The 13816-nt window shown below is 38.8% G+C and overlaps 1 protein-coding gene across 1 annotated transcript in view; it reads right to left on the reverse strand.

Annotated features, from left to right (window-relative positions):
• The window catches only part of LOC140930604 (sperm microtubule inner protein 11-like), a 287809-nt gene that overhangs the window by 113077 nt on the left and 160916 nt on the right, over positions 1-13816 (reverse strand). The window lies entirely within an intron of this gene.

Below are 13816 nucleotides of genomic sequence, written 5' to 3' on the forward strand. Positions count from 1 at the left end.
ACTTTAATCCTTTTTTGCCGCCAAAAGCCCGCGCTTTTTGCTACTAGAGGGCTATAACGTATAGCCTAGTAGTAGCTCAACCAATCAGAACGTAGCATTGATAATAGACCACTAATTGGATTTTAATAATTGGTGATAGTCAGTATACTCGGTGTTAGACAGGGTAGTCGATGTAGTCATTGTACTCAGTGAAGGCAGTCTAGTCAGTATAGTTGGTGTACCCAAAGTACTCAATGTAGTCAGTGTAGTCATGCGTAGTTGGTATACTCAGTGTTAGACGGTTTAGTCGATGTACTTAGTGTAGTTGGTGTGGTCAGAGTACATAGTGTCCTTGGTGTAATCGATGTAGTCAGTGTGGTACTCCGTATAGTCAGTGCAATCAGTGTACTCGGTGTTAGACAGCGTAGTCGTTGTAGTCATTGTACTCGGTGCAGTCAGTTTAGTTAGTGATAGTCAGTGTACTCGGTGTTAGACAGTGTAGTCGTTGTAGTCATTGTACTCGGTGCAGTCAGTGTAGACAACAGTGCAGTCAGTTGTAGTCAGTGTAGTCAGTGTGATAGTCAGTGCACTCGGTGTAAGAAAGTTCAGCAGTCAGTGTAGACAACAGTGCAGTCAGTTGTAGTCAGTGTGATAGTCAGTGTACTCAGTGTTAGACAGTGTAGTCGTTGTAGTCATTGTACTCGGTGCAGTCAGTGTAGTCAGCTTACTCGGTGTTAGACAGTGTAGTCGATGTAGACTTTGTACTCGTTGTAGTCAGTGTAGTCAGAGTACTCGGTGTAGTCAGTGTCCTTGGTGTTACACAGTGTAGTCGATATAGACATTGTACTCGGTGTTAGACAGTGTAGGCAGTCTAGTTGGTGTACTCAGTCTTAGGACGTAGGGTTCACCTTGCACCTTGTTTACCCTCCAAAATTTTGCATAACCATTGTTTCCAATTTCTCCTCGGTATTACAGTCGTCCCAAGAAAAATCAAACACAGTGGTTATGCATTTTTTTTTTTTTTTTTTTGGGGGGGGGGGGGGGGGCGAGGACAAGGCGCATTATGGTCTATGTGAAAAAAGGAAAAAATGGTATGAAACAAATACCCGATGAGGATTACTGCCTGTTGCTACGGTGACCTCTTGGAAAATGTAAATCATTTCGCTACCTTTTGTCCTTGCTGATCACTTTGTGTGATGTTCCTTTGACACTCCATGATCTTTGACCCCTTGCTTTCGTTGATCTCTTGTGTTTCTTCATTCCACGATCACTTGCATCCACCTCAACCGACGTCTAGTGAAAAATGTAAAAAAAAATATGAAAAGCATAAGTTACCGGTAGGACTCTACAGCTATTTAGAAATTTAGTAACAAAGACATAAGGTTTTAGTGATAGTAGAAGCTGCATAAATCAAACTATACAGGTAAGGAACTGCGTGAAGTATAGTATCTGACCAAGAAAAATGCAATATCAGCATCAAGACACAGGTAGTATTGTCTTGTCTTGGAATATTGGTGGAGAGCTTTTCCCAAAGAGGACTCTCCTATAAAAATGATGGAGCTGTTGGTCGGAAAATTAGAACTAAACAAGTAAAGAGGACCAATCTGTGCATGGCTCAGGCTTTATTTGACCCCTAGAGGACACCATAAGCTAACAGAGTATGACTTAACCTTGTTCTGTTTATATAGATATTTCTTAACGCATAACCCAAAGCAATACTTTTATGAGATAAGTGAGGGGATGGGTATCCCGGTCGTTCTGATGTGGAAGCCATCACCCCACCCCCCCACTCTTGGAAGCTCTTTCACTTCAAAAGACATTGCATGTAGTTGCATTCGTTGGGTATCTGTGTTGTCTTCGATGACGTATCTGTGTCGTCCTGTCAAACCGAGACACTTGGAATAAGTTAATTTGCCTAACCACAACGTTTTCTGATAACAAAAGATGCTTGAAGTTCTTTGCAAACGGACCAAAAACAATCATAAATTTGAGGGCTGTTTCCTGGGAGGTCAAGTAAGTTCAAACGGTTTTAAAGTTTTCATGGTTGCGTACACTGTAGCTGAACCTTTTAAGGTTCAGAATTTAAAAATTCTGTCTGTCTGTTTTCAAAACAACTTTGGAATCCTTTGTTTTCAGAAAAAATTATGAGTGGACAATCTTCTGCCAAGTGTCCACTTTGAGTGCCTGCACTGTAATGCAGAGATAATTCTACCATATGTGTGGAAATCAGTCATCATCAGAGTCAAAGTGAATAGTGTATTGTCAGTTTAGTGACAGTCTTTGTATCCCGTTGAATTGTCTTTTGACCATGATTAATCTGTATAATTTCAATAGTGTGTTGCCAGTTAAGTGATGGTCAATTACGTCACTGATATTACGACAATCTGTGTTGAAATCAGTCGTCATCAGAGTCAAAGTGAACAGTGTATTGTCAGTTTAGTGATAGTCAATTAAATCACTGACATTTTACCAACCTGTGTGGACATCAGTCGTCATTGGAGTCAAAGTGAACCGTGCAATGTCAGTCTAGTGATAGTCAATTAAATCACTGATATTTTGACAATCTGTGTGGAAATCACTCGTCATCAGCGTTAAAGTGAACAGTGTATTGTCAGTTTAGTGATGGACAATTAAATAACATATTTTGACAACCTGTATGGTAATCAGTCGTCATCAGAGCCAAAGTGAATAGTGTATTGTCAGTTCAGTGTATTTATCGTTTCACTCCAAATGAGTAAGAAAGAAAGAGAAATATGCGAATTCGACATGGATTTTAAGAAATCTTTTTTGTTGCTCTTCTAATCTGAGTAATAATGACACAGTTTCTTAGAGACCAGGTCTGAAAACGAGTATGAATTCTAGAGGCCAGGCCTGAAACGGGTGTGAGAAATGACATTTTTAGGTCTGAGACGAACTCTGCCATCTGTTACACCTTTTCTACTCTCACAAAATCCCAGAAATAACATCAAACACAGGCGACAAGGTAGAAGGCCTGTGCACTCAGTTTTCGCTTTTTTCCCTTTTTTTTAACTAAGTACTAAATAAATAGCATTTAAAGGAAAAATAGGAGTTTTTGGCCAATTATAGGAGTTTTAAGGGCGCCAATAAAATAAATCAATAGGAAACATCGGATTTAAAGGAAGGCTGGGGTGTATGGAAGTGGTCTTAAAGACAATGGAATATAATGACTCAGGAAATGGCAGGGATTAACTCTAGGGGCACTTACCATTTACATGGGGAAGCAAAAAATCAAAAGGTTTGCGCCATTCCGTTTGGGACGTTTTAGAAAAAATCGGCTGTGACTTGAAGCTATGCAATTATTTTTTTTCTAATCGCTTGAGTCTGTTAACATGATTTGGATATGCTTTGGAGTGGGTCGTTCTCCCACCAGGTAAAATTTTATAGATTTATTTTTATGCAAAAGATTTCCACCCGGGTGGTTTGTGTAAATGGTAAGCATGCACCTAAAGAGTTAAAGAGAATGACTGAAAATAGCCGCGACCAACTCTTGGTGTGCATTATAAAGAGGTGTTCACCTTATAGAAAATGAAAAAGAATGGCTGAAGTGTGGCAGGGACCACCCCTAGGGTGTCCACTTCAGGAAGAGCTTTGGCCTAAGGACAGTTAAAGAGAATGACTATAAATATTATAAATATGGTACTTTTTCACTTCAACTATTCGTAATAAATCTTAAGCCGTCTACACACCACCTGCCTCGATTAGCCTTGCTATTTGCAGGTGGTGTGATATTTGTATATGTAATGTAAGAAATAAAGATGTTGTTGTTGTTGTTGTTGTTATGACTCAAAAAAAGAAAATGCCAACTCTACATGTAGGTGTTCACTTTAAGGAGGGGTCAACCTTAAAGATAGTCAAATAGAATGACTGACGAACAGTAGGAACCAACTCTAGGGGTTCACGTAAGGGAGGGGTCAACCTAAAAGATAGTCAAATAGAATGACTGAGGAACAGTAGGAACCAACTGTGGGTGTTCACTTAAGGGAGAAGTCCAACTTAAAGATAGTCAAATAGAATGACTAAGGAAAAGTAGGAACCAACTGTAGGTGTTCACTTACGGGAGGGGTCCAACTTAAAGATAGTCAAATAGAATCACTGAGAAACAGTAGGAACCAACTGTAGGTGTTTACTTAAGGCAGGGGTCCAACTTAAAGATAGTCAAATAGAATGACTAAGGAACAGTAGGAACCAACTGTAGGTGTTCACTTACGGGAGGGGTCCAACTTAAAGATAGTCAAATAGAATCACTGAGAAACAGTAGGAACCAACTGTAGGTGTTTACTTAAGGCAGGGGTCCAACTTAAAGATAGTCAAATAGAATGACTGAGGGACAGTAGGAACCAACTGTGGGTGTTCACTTAAGGAAGGGGTCCAACTTAAAGATAGTCAAATAGAATGACTGAGGAACAGTAGGAACTAACTGTAGGTGTTCACTTAAGGAAGGGGTCCAACTTAAAGATAGTCAAATAGAATGACTGAGGAACAGTAGGAACTAACTGTAGGTGTTCACTTAAGGGAGGGGTCAACCTTAAAAACAGTCAAATAAAATGACTGAGAAACAGTAGGAACCAACTGTAGGTGTTTACTTAAGGCAGGGGTCCAACTTAAAGATAGTCAAATAGAATGACTGAGGGACAGTAGGAACCAACTGTAGGTGTTTACTTAAGGCAGGGGTCCAACTTAAAGATAGTCAAATAGAATGACTGAGGAACAGTAGGAACTAACTGTAGGTGTTCACTTAAGGGAGGGGTCAACCTTAAAAACAGTCAAATAAAATGACTGAGGAACAGTAGGAACCAACTGTAGGTGTTACTTAAGGGAGGGGTCATCCTCAAAGACAGTCAAATAGAATGACTCAGGAACAGTAGGAACCAACTGTAGGCGTTTACTTAAGGGAGGGGTTAACCTTAAAGATAGTCAAATGGAATGACTGACGAACAGTAGGAACCAACTGTAGGTGTTTACTTAAGGGAGGGGTCCAACTTAAAGACAGTCAAATGGAATGACTGAGGAACAGTAGGAACCAACTGAAGGTGTTCACTTAAGGAAGGGACAGTCTTAGCAACTAACTCGATGGAACTAACTGTAGGTGTTCACTCAAGGGAGGGGTCCAACTTAAAGATAGTCAAATAGAATGACTAAGGAACAGTAGGAACCAACTGTAGGTGTTTACTTAAGGGAGGAGTCTAACTTAAAGATAGTCAAATAGAATGACCGAGGAACAGTAGGAACCAGCTATAGGTGTTGGAGTGGAAGGGACCAACTCTAGGGTGTCCACTTCAGGAAGAGCTTTGGCCTAAGGACAATTAAAGAGAATAACTCAAAAAAAGAAAACGCCAACTCTACATGTAGGTGTTCACTTTAAGGAGGGGTCCAACTTAAAGATAGTCAAATAGAATGACTAAGGAACAGTAGGAACTAACTCTAAGTGCTCACTTAAGGGAGGGGTCCAACTTAAAGACAGTCAAATAGAATGACTGAGGAACAGTAGGAACCAACTGTAGGTGCTCACTTAAGGGACGGGTCCAACTTAAAGACAGTCAAATAGAATGACTGAGGAACAGTAGGAACTAACTCTAGGTGCTCACTTAAGGGAGGGGTCCAACTTAAAGACAGTGAAATAGAATGACTGAGGAACAGTAGGAACCAACTCTAGGTGCTCACTAAAGGGAGGGGTCCAACTTAAAGACAGTGAAATAGAATGACTGAGGAACAGTAGGAACTAACTCTAGGTGCTCACTTAAGGGAGGGGTCCAACTTAAAGACAGTCAAATAGAATGACTGAGGAACAGTAGGAACTAACTCTAGGTGCTCACTTAAGGGAGGGGTCCAACTTAAAGACAGTCAAATAGAATGACTGAGGAACAGTAGGAACCAACTCTAGGTGCTCACTTAAGGGAGGGGTCCAACTTAAAGACAGTCAAATAGAATGACTGAGGAACAGTAGGGACTAACTCTAGGTGCTCACTTAAGGGAGGGGTCCAACTTAAAGATAGTCAAATAGAATGACTGAGGAACTGTATGAACCATTACTCTCCTGTTCATGTTTGTGTCCGTTTTTGGGAGTTGTCTGTCTTACAGGTGTCCTAAGAGAGAGTTTACCGTCATTTTTTGTCAATTTATGACCAGTCAGAATCTGAACAATGAGTTAGTCATGCATATCCTTTCACAGCTAATAACAACACCAACAACAACAACAGCAATGCATGCATATCCTATATGCATATCATGCATATCCTTTTAGTACTAACATAACTATGAAACTGGTTCCAGTTCTTCAAAATATAAGTGGTGGATAGAGATATCCACCAAATAAATCCATATCCACTCGAATATTACTTGTATTAGCATCAAGTTGTGTGAACCACTAGATGGAGGTAATTATTTAATATCTGGGGGTGGATAGCATTATCTGCCTTTTGAAGAACTGCGGCATGATCATAGGAAAACAGGTTGGTCAGGTCTCCACTTATTTCCCAAAAATATTAATTTCTAGGATTGAAAATAGTCTTAAAACAAATCTTTACTGTACTATTACTCACCAGAGGTATGAGAGATTTGTTGTCTGTGTGCAGTTCTTTGTCCAACAATACAAGAATCATTTCTCGGCTGGACTGCTATAAATAAAAGACAAAAACTAACAGTTTAGAGTAGGGACAGTTTATGTGTGGCAAATTAAAATAATTTTTGAGCGACGAGAACAAAACCCAGCTTTACTTTATTATTCTCAGACTCATCAATTATTCATTTAGTCAGAAGCCAATAAATGATGGCCATTTGGGTCAGGTGGATGAATCTTGATACCAAATCAAACACCAGATAAAACACCACTAGGTTTTCTTTTGAGATGAAACATGTTTTTCATCTCAGTGAGATCAAACACTTGCATTTTAATGAGAACCTTACTTATGAGAACAACAACAATAAAAATAAATTATAATAATAAACAAACGCTACAATAAAATCCCAGCAGAATTGCTTCAAAAACAACACTGCCTTCCTTCAAAAAAGACTAGATGGGGACAATTAATTTATTGGAAACAGTACAGACTCAAATACTGGATGAGCTAGCTGCTAGAAAACTACAAAGAGAAAAATCTCCAAATACAAAGCGAAAGGCACATTGAATGATAATTATGATCCAAAGCCTGTTGGTAATTGATGTGGGAAAATATACAAAATATTTCCTTAATCTTGAACACCGACACTTCAATAAAAAACAAAAGACTATCAAAAGCTTACACGTACAACTGTCAGATAATAGTGTTGTTAAAAAAGACAACAAAATCTTAAAAAAAGATTTCCCGCTGTCACACCAATGAAAGATCTTTATGTTGACATATGCTTCCTGAAAATTCATCTCTACCTTTTGCACACCTTAAACTATGTGCAAAGAACCAGTCTCCTATCAGTCACCCAGAGAAGAGGATTGATTAGTTCCTTGGTCATTCTCTTTGACTATCTTTAAGGTGGACCCCTCCCTAAAGTAAAGATCTTAAGTTAGTCCTTACTGTGTCTCAGTCATTCTATCTGACTATCTTTTAAGTTGGACCCCTCCCTTAAGTGAACACCTGGAGCTGGACCTACTCAACCTCTGTTTGACTTCAACGTCCTTTCAGTACAACAGCAAACACTACAAACTCCTTGAAAGACATCTTTTGAGGGAAAGATCTCAAAAATTAAGACACATGTGCTATCCTTAGTTCACAAAGGGCTGAAATTAGTGTCTTTTCGCAACAGGAAATTGGCTATATAACAACAGTGCATCACACAATATTGACTTTTGTCACGCAGTGCAAACTTCCTGATCCATCTGAGCTCAACATCAAAAGAGCACTTGATCACTGAAAACTGGCCCCTTTGAAAAGAGGGTAAAGTATGCTGTGGAGGATCTTCGTTTTGAGCAAATGTTATCTTTGCCGACCAAGTGGTCATGATCATGAGGACGATGTGTTTCCTGTGCATTGATTTCCTGTGTTTTTTTTTCTCTGACGGCATTTGACCTCTGAAGCAGTCTAGGGAATTTGTTGACCAAAAGTTGTCTTTTGAAGCGTTAAGCTTTTTATAGCAGCTAAATGAAGGTTTAATAAGGTTTTAGTTTCTTCAGTTAGGAGGAATAGCAACCCTGATCATCACAAATTTTTACCTTAATTTACTACAACTGTGGTGGAAATTTATCCAAGTCTTTGATTATGGCCACGTAGTTTATGCTCAAACTTGCGAGGTACAGTATTGACCTTGAAATCGAGCCACCTTAATTACAGGGACCAGGTGGTCTGGGGAGGGGAGGTTGAACCTTTAAGGCGAGGAAAGTGGTCATTTAAGTCATTGTACATACATGTAAGGGCTTGAGTTAACTTTTGGACATAATATTGCAATCTTTTATTTTGTTTACTTTTATTGAAATAAAAGAAAACCTGTTACTTCTGAGAGTTTTGTTTAAATGCTTCTTTTCAGGATATTAAAAACTTACTTTTCATCAAAAAAGCTTTCACTGCCACTCTCTCTAAATAATTTTATTGTAAACAGAAATCTGTTTCAGTGATCTGAAACTCCATGTTGTTAACAATGTTTATGAAAAGTTTTAGATTGGTATTTTTTTTTCAAACAGAGAAGCTAGCCAGTGGTCCAGAATTGTGATGCATGTACAGAGTTGTTTTGCTCAACTATTAAAGGTTCAATTGTTTCTTCAAGAAAGGGAAAATATGGATCCCTGAATCCAAAAACAGGCTTTGTGTTTCCTTACCAATACCAAAAATAGATTTTGAGTGGATTTATATATCAAAATAATAAATCTAAATCTGAATTTTGGCAAGTGGTTTTCTTTTGAAATACAATGCACATCTATGAGACCAGCAGGGCTCTCACCAGTTGGCTTTCAGCTTACTCCTGCCTTTCTAAGGAAAAGTTTCTGCGCTGTTTTTTGTCTTTGCAAGATAAAAGACATTAAAATGGAGAATTTCCACACAGACATTATTATTAGAAATCTGCATGCAGCTCCCATGTTTTTCCTTAAAAGTCAAAATAAAGATGGAGAGAGAGAGAAAACAGGACATGTACTAAGAAAAGGAATGATAGAATCTAGCATACCCCTAAAAGCCCCTAAAGAGTCGGAAAATAAGAATGACGTTAGAGACAAACAGAAATAATTAGCCCCAATCTGCCAAATATTGTACAGGTTATTTCTGTTGTTAATGTTCTTTAGTTGTTGCTGTTTTAAAGGTGTTTCTGGCTTGCTTTGGAGTGTCTGAGTGTTCAGGGTTTTAGTAACTATTAATAATAATTATTATCATTATGAAATTTTTCTTTATCAATCCTTGTTAATCTTATTAAAGTTGCTCCGCTTCACATTTACTGCAGTAAACATTACATTGTATAATTATCTTGTGGATCAATTTTATCCTCAGTTTAAAGTTTTCCTTTATTTTCAACTCATTACCATCAGACCTGCCAACTCTCATGATTCTGCCACAGGTCTCAAGATTCTTTTATCTTTTCTCATGCTCACAACAACACTCCCAATGGGAAATGCTAGTACCTTTTAAAGCCTTGTTGCGACTTTGTCTAACATTTTGGCCATGATTAGTTGGTTAGTCTCAAAGAAATGACCTCTTGTGTTCAGTTTTATGATTGTTTGTTATGTGATAACCTCTTAGAAACATTGCAGAAAATTACGACATGGACCACAAATATAGCAAGGGAATATTTAAATAAATACTTAATCCTCCTGCCCCACCCAAATCAATACCCAATGAAAAAAAATCTTGATATAGAAAAAATAGAATCTTTCCACTTTATGTAGAATCTCCAGATTAATTTTTCTTTCATGAGTCTCCACATTTTCCTTTATCAGGGGTTAGCAGGTCTACATGTACATCAGGCATGGATCTAGGGTAAATACTGACTGATTTCCTAAAACAGGGGCTGAGGGAGCGAGCTTCTTGAGGAGCCCGGGGGCATGAACCCCTCGGAATTTTTTTGGATATTAACTCCCCAAAGTTCCCTTTCCTGGGTTTCATGATTCATTGAGGGGGCATCAAATGCCCGGAAATTGGAAAAAGAAAACATTGTGCAGACCATTTTCCAGATTTCAACTTGGAAAGTTCTACTATTATTATAAGATATGTTTATTATGAAAAATCTGACCAACTTCCATAAAACAGTGGAAACCGGTGTGGATCCGCACCTGTACATGTAGCTGTACCAACTGAACCAAGACCAACTAAGGATAAAATTGAACCGCAATGTACATTGTATCACTACAGACTCTTTTTTTCTTGCAACAAACATTCAATATGGAAATTTCGGACTATGTACTTAATGATATGACTTCTTAAAGTCCTGGTTAAGGCACAGGTGGCCCAAACTCTGTGGGAGTTTGTTGGGACTTTGAATTTACACAAGAGAATAATAATGTGAAAATAAGCAAAATATGGGCTAAATTCCATTTTTGACCAAAAATATAGAAATGAAAATGACTCACCTTGTGTTTTCGTTTTGTTTTTTTACTGTCTCTTCACTTCAAGAACTATTTGGAAGCCATTTAACACGTTTAAGATTTTCAGTTAGTGCAACTCAAAATCTTAAATTAATGTCGACAAAACAGCTTCCAAATAGCTCTAGAAGTGAAGAGACAGTAAAAAGCAAAACAAAAACACAAGGCAAGTAATTTTGAATTCTATTTTTGTCAAAAAATTAAATTTAGGACATATTTTGTTTATTTTCATACATTCTCGTATACATAAGTCTCAACGAACTCCCACAGAGTTTGGGATACCTGTGGTTAAGGGGGTGAGGACAAAACATGGACCAGGGGTCCATGGACTCCCATTTTGGACCGGGTCCATGGACTACTTTCATGAACCGGGTCCATGGATCTCCTGTTATGGAGCGGGTCCATGGACAGTTTTTCTTAAGTAGTGAGAATTGAACAAAAACAGAAATAGTGCAAAAATAAGATTTGACAAGATGCTGTTCACAAATATTTAGTTGTCAGGGCTTCTGATATTTTGCCCGGTCGCGGACCCGCAAAATTCAGATATTTCCGCGAAATCCCGCGAAATTCCCCCAAAAAAAGCGTAATACCGCGAAATCCGCCAGAAATATTCCAAATATATGTCAGCAAAACATATTTAATACTTATCTTGGCCATTACACCTGTTTTATTCACCCCAAACGTCCAAATTTATCTTAAAAATTTCGTCACCGCAACGAGTAAACAACGTCCCAAAACTACCAGGCATTTTTAGATGAACGTTGCGAAAAACTGGGCACTAACCATAATGTTAATGGCCTTAGTATTCGCTCATTTCTCGAGCGAACTTTTGTTGAAAGAGCAAATGATTATCACTGTTAAAAAAACGTTAAACAACGCTGGTCATATCGACGCAAAATTGATCGATTTTAGCGAAATTTGCCAAAAAAAATCCAGCAGAATTGGCTGTTTTTACTGATTGTTTCTTAGCGAAGTTCCCCCCCCGAAATTTCCCGTGGAATCGGCCGATTTTTCTAAGAATTTCCCCCTGAAAATCCTTCGAAATTTGACTTTTCCGCTAAAATCCGGCGAAATCAGCCGATTTTTCTGCGAATTTTGACTTTTCTCCGGCGAAAATCCCGCAAAATTTGACTTTTTTCCGCTAAAATCCGGCGAAATCGACCGATTTTTCTGCGAATTTGACTTTTCTCCGGCGAAAATCCCGCGAAATCAGCCGATTTTTCCGCGAATTTGAGTTGCAATCTATGTTTTAATATGGTACTATGATCAATTGGTCCACTTTGATAAAGAAATTAATGCAAACGTACATCATCGTAGTCTCTCAGGGAGTATTTTGAACGTTTCCACTGTTCATTTGAATGGCATTTGACATTATCTATCAAAACCTGTATTAGGCGGACACCCTGTATTAAGCAGAGAGTACAGCATTCCCCGAGGGTGTCCGTTTCATACAGGTTTCATTGTAAGCAGCAAAAAATTCACATTTGCTGAGTCAAAACGTTTTCCTTCAAAGCATAATCCACCTGTCAGAGGAAACAATTCATAAGAAGTTTTTGTTCATTTCTCACTATTTAAAAAAAAACTGTCCATATGGACCCGGTCCATGACAGGGGGTCCATGGACCCGATCCATGAAAGTGGTCCATGGACCCGGTCCAAGGTGGGAGTCCATGGACCTTTGGTCCATGTTTTGTCCTCACCCTGGTTAAGGTCATCAAAATTAATGGACTCTTCTCGAAATTTAAAGTTGGCTTTGCTGTATCTCACGCTTGCTGCTTCTTAAACATACTTTTCAAAAAATAATTTTTGATCCAGATAGAATAAACATGTAAAATGAAGATTAAATGTAATCTAACTTACCTCTATCTTGACGCTGAATGGTCTCGCTTGCTGGGTTTTTCGTCCACCATGTTTCCGAAAATTGGAATGTTCTGTCAGCCGCTTTCCGCGTGTATGACTCTCTCATACCACTCCATTGACTGAAACTGACGGTTTTAAACATTTCGTTCCACTATTGAGAAAATACATCTTTGCTTATAAATAAAAAATGTACGTTTATCTCGGTCCTGGGTCAAAAGTCGTTCGCCATGCTTTTCAAACCGCTACAGAAAGTGTGTATGGGTGGCCTGTGGTGCAACAAATTTCGAGAAAGACTGAACACTAGTGTTTACAATGGCGGCGGCTTTGCGGTGGCCGTCGGCGGCCGCGGTAACTCTTCGCGGCGTTAAAAAGTTCCTATAGCTTCAGCGGATTTCTCGATCTTCTTCAAAAAAGGTAAGAATGCACCTCCAAGAAAACATCTAAGCAACACTGTGTTTAATTTTCTAGCCATGAGAAGCAATTGACTCTTCGAAAGAAGTCCCCTTACTCCCGCATGCCCAAATTTTAAAATAGTTTCTTCCGCTGGTAAGTTAGCTTAATCTCACGAAGGTTCTTACTAAAGAAACAAATCGACTAATTTTCATCAAAAACAACATATGCAGCATAAAACAAGTTCATAATATATAGAAATAACTCACAGCAATATGACGTCATTCGTACCTACTGGCGCGCACACAGTCAACACTTATTGGGACATTTAATTCCCCACCCCCCTCCCCCCAAACTGAGGATTGCCCATTAATTGAAATTGAGTTGAACTCGCATTTTTTTCAAGAAGCCGCCAGAATTCAAAAGCTTCACACCATCCGCAACTATAGCTCAAATTTACATGTACTTCCCCAACAAACCACGCTGTACCTTGATATCACAGGATATATCTTATACCATAAAAAACAGACGGTACAGTAACTTAAAACAAGATCATGATAAAGTAACTAGATCTCTCTTATACCATAGAAACCAGATCGTACTGTACCTTGATACCACAAGATAAAGTAACTAGATCTCTCTTATACCATAGAAACCAGATCGTGCTTCATCTTGATAAAGTAACTAGATCTCTCTTATACAATAGGAAGCAGATCGTGCTATACCTCAATACCACAGGATGAAGCGTCTCTCTTATACCATAAAAACCAGACCGTACTTTACCTTGGTACCACAGGATTAAGTAGCTAGATCTCTCTTATTGACAATATACTGTTGCCTGTTCTGTGACATGTTGCCCCTTGAGGTTCAGTGAGCTTTCCACATCATCACTGGTAGGTAAGGCCACACCTTTGAAAGACATTGCGGAAAGCTTCTGTAAAAAGGATCCTGAGATTTTCACAGGTGACGACGGTTGCAGACGTCCACCCGTCCATTCCCATTGTGAAGCTTGTATGGTCGTATGCCAACCTTGGATTGTCCAACGGCCTTAACTGGTTCCTTAGCATCACTGCTA

This window comes from Porites lutea, chromosome 3 (assembly GCF_958299795.1).
Source record: "Porites lutea chromosome 3, jaPorLute2.1, whole genome shotgun sequence".
Lineage (NCBI taxonomy): Eukaryota > Metazoa > Cnidaria > Anthozoa > Scleractinia > Poritidae > Porites > Porites lutea.